This window comes from Trachemys scripta, chromosome 1, assembly GCF_013100865.1.
Source record: "Trachemys scripta elegans isolate TJP31775 chromosome 1, CAS_Tse_1.0, whole genome shotgun sequence".
NCBI lineage: Eukaryota > Metazoa > Chordata > Testudines > Emydidae > Trachemys > Trachemys scripta.
Window position 1 is genome coordinate 322,081,395 of NC_048298.1, and position 11,451 is coordinate 322,092,845.

The window sequence follows — 11,451 nt, forward strand, 5'->3', positions numbered from 1 at the left end:
CAACAAGGAAGCGGAGAAACCGGTTTCCCCAACAGCCAGGATCTGTTTCTCACCCTGGACATGGAGCCAGTAACCCCCGAACCCACCCAAGGCTGCCTCCTGGACCTGCCAGGCGGAGAAGGGGCCTCTGATGAGTGTACCTTTGTAAATATTAGACATGGTTTAAAAGCAAGCATGTTTAATGATTAATTTGCTCCGGCATTCGCAGCCAGTACAGCTACTGGAAAAGTCTAACGTGTCTGGGGATGGAGTGGAAATCCTCCAGGGACATCTCCATAAAGTTCTCCTGGATGTACTCCCAAAGCCTTTGCAAAAGGTTTCTGGGGAGGGCAGCCTTATTCCGTCCTCCACGGAAGCCATCAAAATGCGACCTTGTAACGAAAGCACATGTGCTATGTAATGTTAACAGCAAGGTTTACCATGAAAGAGTGTACCCATTGTTCTATAAAATGTGTCTTTTTAACTACCACTCTCCCTTTTTTTCCCTCCACCATCTGCATATGTTTCTCCTTTCTTGAGGCTAGCGAAGATTAGAAGGCGAAAAAAACGCACTCAGGATGAAATGTTCTCTGAGCTCATGCTGTTCTCCCACACTGACAGAGCACAGCAGAATGCATGGGGGCAGACAATGTCAGAGTGCAGGAAAGCACAATATGAATGCAAGGAGAGGTGGTGGGCTGAAGAGAGTAAGTGGCGGGCTGAAGCTGATAGGTGGTATCAGCTTGCTGATAGAAGGCAGGAGTCAATGCTCAGGCTGCTGGAGCATCAAACTCATATGTTCCAGCGTATGGTTGAGCTGCAGGAAAGGTAGCAGGAGCACAGACTGCCGCTACATCTCCTGTGTAACCAACCGCCCTCCTCCCCAAGTTCCCTAGCCTCCTCACCCAGACGCCCAAGAATGCGGTGGGGGGGCCTCCAGCCACCCAGCCACTCCACCCCAGAGGATTGCCCAAGCAACAGAAGGCTGTCATTCAATAAGTTTTAAAGTTTTAAAGTGCAGTGTGGCCTTGTCCTTCCCTCTTCCCCCATCCCACTCAATGCTTCCCTCCTCCCCCACCCCTCCCAGGCTACCTTGGCAGTTATTCCCCTAGTTGTGTGATGAATTAATAAAGAATGTATGAATGTGAAGCAACAATGACTTTATTGCCTCTGCAAGTGGTGATCGAAGATGGGAGGGGAGGGTAGTTAGCTTACAGGGAAGTAGAGTGAACCAAGGGGGCGGGTGTCATCAAGGAGAAACAAACAGAACTTTCACACTGTAGCCTGGCCAGTCATGAAACTGGTTTTCAAAGCTTCTCTATGCTCACCGTGCCCTCCTGTGCTCTTCTAACTGCCCTGGTGTCTAGCTGTGCATAATCAGCGGCCAGGTGATTTGCCTCAACCTCCCACACTGCCATAAAGGTCTCCCCCTTACTCTCACAGATATTGTGGAGTGCACCGCAAGCAGTAATAACAATGGGAATATTGGTTTCACTGAGGTCTATCCGAGTCAGTAAACTGTGCCAACGCGCTTTTAAACATCCAAATGCACATTCTACCACCATTCTTCACTTGCTCAGCCTATAGTTGAACAGCTCCTGACTACTGTCCAGGCTGCCTGTATATGGCTTCATGAGCCATGGCATTAAGGGGTAGGCTGGGTCCCCAAGGATAACTATAGGCATTTCAACATCCCCAACAGTTATTTTCTAGTCTGGGAAGAAAGTCCCTTCCTGCAGCTTTTGAAACAGACCAGAGTTCCTGAAGACGCGAGCATCATGTATCTTTCCCGGCCATTCCATGTTGATGTTGGTGAAACGTCCCTTGTGATCCACCAGTGCTTGCAGCACCATTGAAAAGTACCCCTTTCGGTTTATGTACTCGCTGGCTTGGTGCTCCAGTGCCAAGATAGGGATATGGGTTCTGTCTATCACCCCACCACAGTTAGGGAATCCCATTGCAGCAAAGCCATCCGCTATGACCTGCACATTTCCCACATTTTCAGCAGCTCTTTGATTGCATTGGCTACTTGGATCACAGCAGCCCCCACAGTAGATTTGCCCACTCCAAATTCATGCCCGACTGACTGGTAGCTGTCTGGCATTGCAAGCTTCCACAGGGCTATCACCACTCACTTCTCAACTGTGAGGGCTGCTCTCATCTTAGTATTCTGGTGCTTCAGGGCAGGGGAAAGCAAGTCACAAAGTTCCATGAAAGGGCCCTTACGCATACAAAAGTTTCGCAGCCACTGGGAATTGTCCCAGATCTGCAACATTATGCGGTCCCACCAGTCTGTGCTTGTTTCCCAGACCCAGAATTGGTGTTCCACGGCGTGAGCCTGCCCCATTAACACCATGATGTGCACATTGCCAGGGCCCATACTTTGTGAGAAGTCTATGTCCATGTCTATGTCCTCATCACTCTCGTCACCGCACTGCTGTCGCCTCCTCACCTGTTTTGCTTTTGCAGATTCTGGTTCTGCATATACTCCAGGATAATGCGCGTGGTGTTTACAGTGCTCATAATTGCCGCAGTGATCTGAGCAGGCTCCATGTTCCCAGTGCTATGGCGTCTGCGCTGAAAAAAGGCACGAGACGATTGTCTGCCATTGCTCTGACGGAGGGAGGGGTGACTGATGACATGGCTTACGGGGAATTAAAATCAACAAAGGGGGTGGCTTTGCATCAAGGAGAAACACAAACAACTGTCACACAGAATGGCCCCCTCAAGGGTTGAACTCAAAACCCTGGGTTTAGCTGGCCGTTGATTTCACGGAGGGAGGAAGGGATGGGAAGACCTCGTTTCAAGTCTCTCCTCCATCAATCTTTTACATCTTAGGCTGGCAGCAGACGGTGCAGTACGGCTGCTAGCCATCATCATCTCCTGGGTGCTCAGCAGAAGACGCTGCATTACAACTGCTAGCCATTGTCATCTCCTGGCTGCTCGGCAGAAGATGGGAATGACCTAGCTGAGTCACTCCCATGTCTGCCTAGGCGCCCTTGACCGACCTCACCGAGGTCGGCTAAAAGAGCACCCAGGAGTATGATGACAATGGCTACCAGTCATAATGCACCATCTGCTGCCAAAAGGCAATGAGCTGCTGCTGTGTAGCAATGCAGTCCAACATCTGCCAGCACCCAGGAGACGTACGGTGACGGTGAGCTGAGCTGGATCCATGCTTGCCGTGGTATGGCGTCTGCACAGGTAACCCAGGAAAAAAGGCGCAAAACGATTGTCTGCCGTTGCTTTCATGGAGGGAGGGAGGGAGGGAGGGAGGGAGAGGGAGGCCTGATGTCATGTACCCAGAACCCCCCGCGACACTGTTTTTGCCCCATCAGGTATTGGGATCTCATCCCAGAATTCCAATGGGCGGCGGAGACTGCGGGAACTGTGGGATAGCTACCCACAGCTACCCACAGTGCAACGCTCTGGAAGTTGACGCTAGCCTCGGTACTGTGGACGCAGTCCGCCGAGTTAACGCACTTAGAGCATTTTGTGTGGGGACACACACAATCGACTGTATAAAAATGATTTCTAAAAAAACGACTTCTATCAATTCGACCTAATTTCGTAGTGTAGACATACCCTGAGAAACTAGTTTTTATGACTGTTGTCGTAGAGACAGGACAGCTCTGGAAAAGTGAGTTGAGTTCTACTTGTCCTCATGCACTGACGACAGTATTGCCAGCAAAGTTCCAACTGCTGGATCTTCGATTCTGGAAGAGAGAGGCAACAGGGAGAAAGCTCAACTTTCAGATCTTAGGATGAGTTTGCAGTAGTAGGAGTTACAGGAAGAAAACATTCTTTTCTCTGAAAACTGAACACATTTGAGGAAGAACAAGCTATAGAGCCCCCTGATGTTACTGTATACTTAGGTCTTAGACCACCACAAACTTCAAATGATATAGGCACATAATGGTACCTAACTAGCAGCCTGATCCCACACCCATTGAAACAGGTGACAAATGGACTTAAGACCAAATAATATTGGTTCTATATGTTTGTTAAGGATTGGTCCAGAATGGGAGATCCAAATCATCCTCCCAGATTCGGAGAAGTTCCAGTCTGGATCCAAACTTCATGATTCAGAAACCAATCTAGAATGGACTGAACCTTCAGCAGGAATCCGAATGCTTTAAGGAAATTCATTTCCAGATCCAGATCTGTACATTGGGGCCTGATCCACTGCTGCACTACTCCAATTTTATCCTGGTGTAACTCCACTCAAATCAAGGGAGTAGCAGTGGTATGAAACTGGAGCAATGCAATGGCGAATCAGGCTCTGGGAGTTGGTGGCTTTATGTAATAAGTGTGCTAGGTACAAACAGATAAACTTTCAGCCTCCTGGGTTAAAAAAAAAATGCAACTGAGAAACTGATCAAAGAAAATGTAAAGGTAGAGCAGAATAAAAGAGGATCGAGCGCAGGTTAAGAAGGAAAACAAAGGGAAGGAAAGGATTAAATTTTAATCCTTTTAAAATAACTGTCACAAAACTTATGTGGGAGAAGAAAAATAACTTGCTCCTCCTGCCTTTGGGGAAGGCTAGGAGTTGGAGCCAGTATCTGAAAGGCGAGCTCTGTAAATATCTGACAATAATGCTGCTGCTACACGGGTAGAATCAGTGTATTAGACAAGAGGGAACAGAAATCCTCAGCTGCACAATCACACAGGCTGCTCTGTCCAGGAGTGGAAGGAAATACTCTCTACTGATCCTTGAAAGGCACATCGCTAAACCAAGAGCAGAGGTGAATCGAGCAATAAAACAGATTAATTGAAATGAGGCTCTGAGAGTTTGCAGGTGACTGGAAATCAGTCCTCCTTCTGGGTCCACTTCTTCCCTTAATCATTGCCAGATTAATCACTTCAGATGTAGATAGTGCCCTCCCTCTTCCTGCTAGAGAGGAGACTGTTCACAGAAGGGGAGGGGTTATGTTTTCAACTCTTCTGTGGTTCAGTAAGACTGCTGAAGTTACTGCTATCCATCTCTCTGCCTCCAAATGAAGGTCAATGCAAACTAGTGACTATGCAGAGAGTCAAACTTTCCTGCTTTCCTTCTGTGATTTTTTTTCTTTGAGAGGTTTGATGATGAAACAAAAGCCAGCCACTATTTACAGATGATGACCCCGGTGACCACCCTTTCTGTGAGTGCTGTCAGAGGGGATGGGTGTGACATCCTCAATGCACCCAATCTTCATTCCAGAACGAGCTAGAGCTCTGAGGGCTGACTGGGCACCAGGTCCAGAAGTTTTGGTCCTATTTCCACCTGTAGCTCGCAGTTTGATGTGAAGGGCAGTGATGCCCAGGTCCTTCCACCTCTGGGCAACATCCTGGGCTGCGAACATAGCAGCATAGGGCGAAGACTGTCTCTGTCGGCGTTCACCTACATACCACCAGTCACTTGGCAGATGGTTTCCTTGATATGCAAGGCAGGCACAATGGCTCAGAGATACTATCCTATTTCACTTTCAAGTAGGAAATCACTGCCAAAGGAGTCCTTTCCAGGTCGTGCTGTTGCTATGCAAGAGACATAAGGCTTGATTCAGCTCCCATTGAAGTCGACGGCTGAACCGATACTATGTTCAGTGATTGAGCCCAGGTGACAAGCATACATGGACAGCAGAAGGGGAGTCAGTGGGAATGGACACATTTAGGGATCATTACAATGAAACAATTAGGAAGCTCTTTAGAGAAACAAAATGACTGTTGGCAGCCTGAGAAAGGGACATGGCATCTAGACAAAAAAGACCATGCAGGCTCCTCTGAAAAAGCCATGTCCTAGCTGGAGAGGTGCAGAAGAGTCTGACTAATATACCAACTGAAACAAACTTCAGTGGCTGGTTTGAGTGCTTGGAAGAGTACCCCACTGTTGGCCTTACTACATAGCCCCAAAAAACCCAATGAAGCATTTCTCAACATCTCTGAAGGCAAAAGTAAATCTGGTCTGCAGCTTGATGGAATTCCTCCTTGTGGCAGTTCCAAGACAAACCATTTTAAGGTATTAGAGTTTTCTTTGTTGCTATTGTTTAAAGGTGGCCGTCCACATTTTATCAAGGATGATACTTGTTTTAAAATTTATAGAGAAGTTCATATTGTCTATACCATCTACATCCTCTTGCCTATTATTAATTTGTGTTACAATGACACCCTCGAGGCTCCAACTGAGATTAAGACTGTGTTGTGCTTGGTGCTGTAAAAACATATACTAAGCATCCCTGCCCCAAGGATCTTACCATTCAGCCATGAAGAGAAGTCATTTAACATACTAGAATCTACTCCAAGTAGTGCGTGTGCTGAGACACCACCCAGATGCCTTTTGAAGGGTCCATTAGAACAATTTGCCTAGAGGTGTGTTCTATGCTCCATTGCTGGCAGTCCAAGTCAGGACTGGATATGTGTTTCACAAAGATGCTCTAGCTCAAACAGAAATTATGAGCTTGATACAGAAAACACTGGATTAGGTCCTTTTGCTTCTACTATGCTGGTGGAGGGAGTTAGATTAGATAAGCATAATTGTCCCTTCTGGGATTAAAATCTATAAGGATTAATAATGCCTAGTAAAGTAGTAACTGCTTTTTATGCATGAAGTTATGAAAACTTCTTAAAGGGCTCCATCTAGCCAGGGTAAAGAAGTTTGTTGGGAAAGACCAATAGTCTTTGATAGGCCCACATACCAATTAGGGAGAAAACGAAAAACTTGTATATTGAGACTTGAAATGACTGTAAATGAAACATTTATAACTACCCCTCTAAAAAACCCTTAGAATTTAATAGCAAATGATAGCTTTTTGAACCATCCCATAGAATTTACCACAGGATTATATCTTTGTTATAGAATTCAGTGCAACAGCAGTAAACCCCAACATACCTACTACAACTGTCCCTGCTCATAATACCAGCACATAGCAACCTAAATGCCCACCTACTTCGTAAGACCCACTGTCAACCAGTATTTGCCAACCCAGCACTACCTACTGCTCCAAGGCCAGGCCTCTCTACCCACAGTCATTAGGTACAGGTCTGTCTCATCTTACGCTGGGGTTACGTTCCGCAGTCAGTGCATAAATTGAAAACCGCGTATAGTCAAAATTACATTGAGTGTAATGGCAGGCGGAATCGCCCACACTACAAGAACAGTATTTCAAATTGTTTTTTTTCTCTTTTTTTGTGTGTTTGTTTTTGCCGACCGCGTAAAGCTGAATTTGCGCATGTTAAATGCACATACGATGCGACAGACCTGTACTCGCGGCCCATAGTACAGTGGCTGGTGGTATCTCAGTTTCTTTGAGAATGTGTGGCACAGTCTCTCACCATACTCAGTGTAGTATGTTGATTGCAATGGATTTTTTACCGCGGGATGGGTGTTGTGGCAAAAAAGGGTTCACTGGGGAGTGAGAACAACTGGAGAAGTGATAATGTTTTCTGGGAGCAACTGAAGGCATAAAATGAGAAAACATTAAATTCACTATTCACGATCAAAAGATTTGTAAATACCGGTAAGATATTTCTCTTATTTGTCTGTAGTACTTACATTTAACCACCAGATGGCATCAGTAGACTATCAACTAAACTGATCCCATTTATCTCCTATTTAACCAATTTGACCTGAGAGGAGAAACAGAGCTTCTTTTCCTTCAAGGACCTATACAAAGAAAAATGTTACTGTAAAATGAACAGAGTGGGCCAGATTCTACCCTCATGTACACTGTGTCTACACTACAGTTAATCCACTGTTTACAGCCTGAGGAGGAACAGGCCCACGGGACCCTTATCAGTGTAAAGCAATGTTCATGTAACGGACTTAAATCCAAAAGAGTAAAGACACTCAGAGTCGAGGTTCTTCGCACACCCTTTTTTGTACCTTTGGTGCAAATTGACATAGCTCTGCATTCACTGAAGCTGCACTGACTTATACCAACCAAGAATGAGGGGCTAGCTTTACAGGAGTCTGTGATCGGTGTGAGCTGTATTATATGCACCAACACAATTGGGTGTGTTGACAGTGGAAACCTCAATTTTTAATTTCTCTAATTTTGTGAGTTAATTGTTTGTATTTCTGGAAAGCCCAAAAGCCCCAACAGAGATTGGGTCTCGTTGTGCTAGGCATCCTACAAACTCACCAGTCCCTGCCGTAAAGAGTTTACAATCTAAACAGACAAGACAGACTAAGGGTGGGTGAAGGAAAACAGAAGCATAGAGTAGGGAAGTGACTTGCCCAAGGTCATATGGTAGGTCAGTGGCAGAATCAGGAATAGTGCACTAGATTAGAGACTCCAGTTCTGTCTACTAGGCTGCACTGCCTCCGTTGAACTTGGACCTTGAACATTTTATTAAACAAAGAACATTTATTCCCATTGTTTTCCTGAGCTCTGAAAATATGCTGTAACTTCACTGCAGCCAGATATTAATATAGAAATTACTTGGCCGGGCAACCACAACCACAAGAATAACAAAGCCAGGGAGCAGAGTTTCCCCATGAGTCTGCAGATGTGCAATTTCTGCTTGGGTTTTGTTCTGCCTGTCTGCTCTGTTCTTCTGAGCAGGCAGGATGTTTGGAGCATACAGAAAAAAGCGAGATTTTAATCCCCTACCTGCTCCAAAGGATGGCAGTGTGGAAAGGCAATGCATCACAGATACAGATGCAAATTCAAATGAGGCCAAATTACACAAGTGTAAATGGAGAGCAAATCCATTTGCGTTAATCGAATGACTCTGGATTTACACTGAGGGGGAATGTAAATCCAATTGGACTCCAATCAGCCTCAGCAGTAGTAGTCTGAGAACAGTTTTATTTCTTAAAATAAAAAAGCTTTCAATGGAAGTCTGAGGCACTTCTCTCACTGGTCCTCATTCTCATTGATCTCATTGGGCTTTCAATCTGGCCCATAGCCTGGCCTGTATTGTAGGGGCTTTTCTTCATCAGCGGATCAACACATTAGATTAGTTACAGGCTCATCCTGGAATCCTGGGAATGTGGACATGGTGACTGGGGTACTGGATGTGGTGGTCATGGAAGGGTGGGAAGCCATAAGTGTGGGCAGTGAAGATTGTGACTAAAGCATGACCACATTCTTCTTCAGGCCCTGCTCATTATTGGCTGAGCGAAGCAAACCTCAGGTCGATGGCATTTTTCTGCATCTCTGTATGTAATGCAGTAAGTTTCGAAAAAAGCATCCGATCAATTAGTGCATTAGTGGGATCTGTTGACACTCTAATTCTCCACCCTCTCCCCAGTTTTACACAGCTAACGCAATTGAAATCAATGGTTCCAACACTGTAAACATGAAGTAACAGAATAGAGAAACAGGCCCTATGTGTCATGCATATTGTGTTGCATATGCTTCATTGAATACTGGCACACCTTATGAAAAGCTGTTCCTTTTAATGTGACACTTTATAACTTTTATTGGTGATTAGATAGATAGATAGATAGATAGATAGATAGATAGATAGATAGATAGATTACATACACACACACCACTAAGTAGAGCAGGTTGAAAAGCAAAAATAATTTTTTCAGGAAAATGGAAAAATTTTCAATTCAAAATGTTTGAAAATACAGTAAGCAGATATAAATATACAGCACATGAAAAGATGCGAAAATTATTTTTTGTAGTGACCCAGCCACTCCCAGATTTTATTCAGGCCTAACTTCAAAAACAAACGTCAACGAGAAACTGCAGAACTGGAATTAATTTGCAAACTTGACACCATCAAAGTAGGCCTGAATAAAGACTGGGAGTGGCGGGTCACTACAAAAAAATATTTTCTTTCTGTTGAAGGAACACCTTCTTGTCAACGTTGAGAATGGACCACATCCACCCTAATTGAATTGGCCTCGTTAGCACTGACCCCCCACTTGGTAAAGCAACTCCCATCTTTTCATGTGCTGTATATTTATACCTGCTTACTGTATTTTCCACTCCGTGCATCTGATGAAGTGGGTTATAGCCCATGAAAGCTTATGCCCAAATAAATTTGTTAGTCTCTAAGGTGCTACAAGGACTCCTTGTTGTTTTGTTCAGTGTTGTGGCCCTTCCCCTGCTCTGCATGTTATCCAAAGAGGATATGTCTGCTGCAGCTCTTGCACCTGTGATTTAGGCCCTGATTTTGCAATGAGATATATTCAGGTGAATCTTTGCATCTGCACAATGCTCCATTGACTTCAGTGGGGCTCTATATGGGCACAGTGCAATACCTGCACTACGGGGTCTAGGCCTAGAGGTCTGACATTCAATCTCTGATGACCAAATTAATCACTGCCCATATACACACTGTCAGGGGCAACATGGAATTAGAGGCTGAACCTTGGCTGTTAAAACCATTACAGTGCCAGGGATTATCAATTAGTAACTGTCTAAGATTTTCTGCCTTTCCAGAAAATTGAAAAATGTAAATTTATAAAATGTGGAGAGGTAAAATCCACCCCCATACTTTGAAATAACATTAGTATTCATAACATAAAACTGTGATTCTAGTGAAGATAGTATCACACTGGAGAAGTGGTTGAAAAGAATATATATGTGTGAAATATATATTTTAATCATCTGCCACATATATATGTATGTATGAGTATATCTTTTCTTTGATTTATAGCCCTCTAATGGCAGTTCCATTACAAACTTCTTTCACTTGCATTAGTCAGATATGCAGGACAGGAGCGGAGGATGTCATGCTGCTATTACTATAGAGGAACTGAAATTATACAGCACACCAGGAGCACTAAATTATTTCCCTAAGCGATCACTCCTCCTTGCTTATTCATGGCTGGTTGCAAAACCAAAACTAAAAAGAAGATTACGATATGATGCTACAGTTCATGCTCCTTCTATACATAGGCAATGTCCTCTCAGTTGCTTAAGTGTGTTTTGCCATTATACATCACTAAACTTTTGAAAAAAAACCCCACTCCTGTGATATTTTTTCTAGCTGATCATTTGCCTGGCTGCTGAGATATTATATAGTCCTAAAAGGACACAGGATAGGTTGGTGGGGGATGATCTACAGCTGTTAGCAGTAGTGCTCAGGCAGAAAATTGCTTCAAAAGGACCGTTTGAACGTTGTCCGTGTCTGCTATTTTGGGGCCTGATCCTGCCACCCTGGCTCACATGAGCAGTCCTGTGTGCTTCCCTGTGTTACTCATGTGACTAAAGGTTTCAGGATTGGATCCTTGTGCATGATGTGGTGGGAGACTGCTGGGTTGTGGGAACATCGGACACTGCAATAGAAGAGCTCAAGTGGTTATTTTTACCAGATGTTAGATGGTATTATATTCTTGCATATTGATGGTTTGTTTTTTTAATAATATGAGGTTAGGATGTTTCTGTTGGAGAAGATTTCTGTTTATCTTCCAGATGAGTAACATGTTAGTGCTATCATTGGGATAGCTCATTAAAATGGCTCTGGTTTTAAACAAGCACTAATAGACTTTCTATATTATGTGCTGCTATATATTCCATACATAATTCTCAGCTG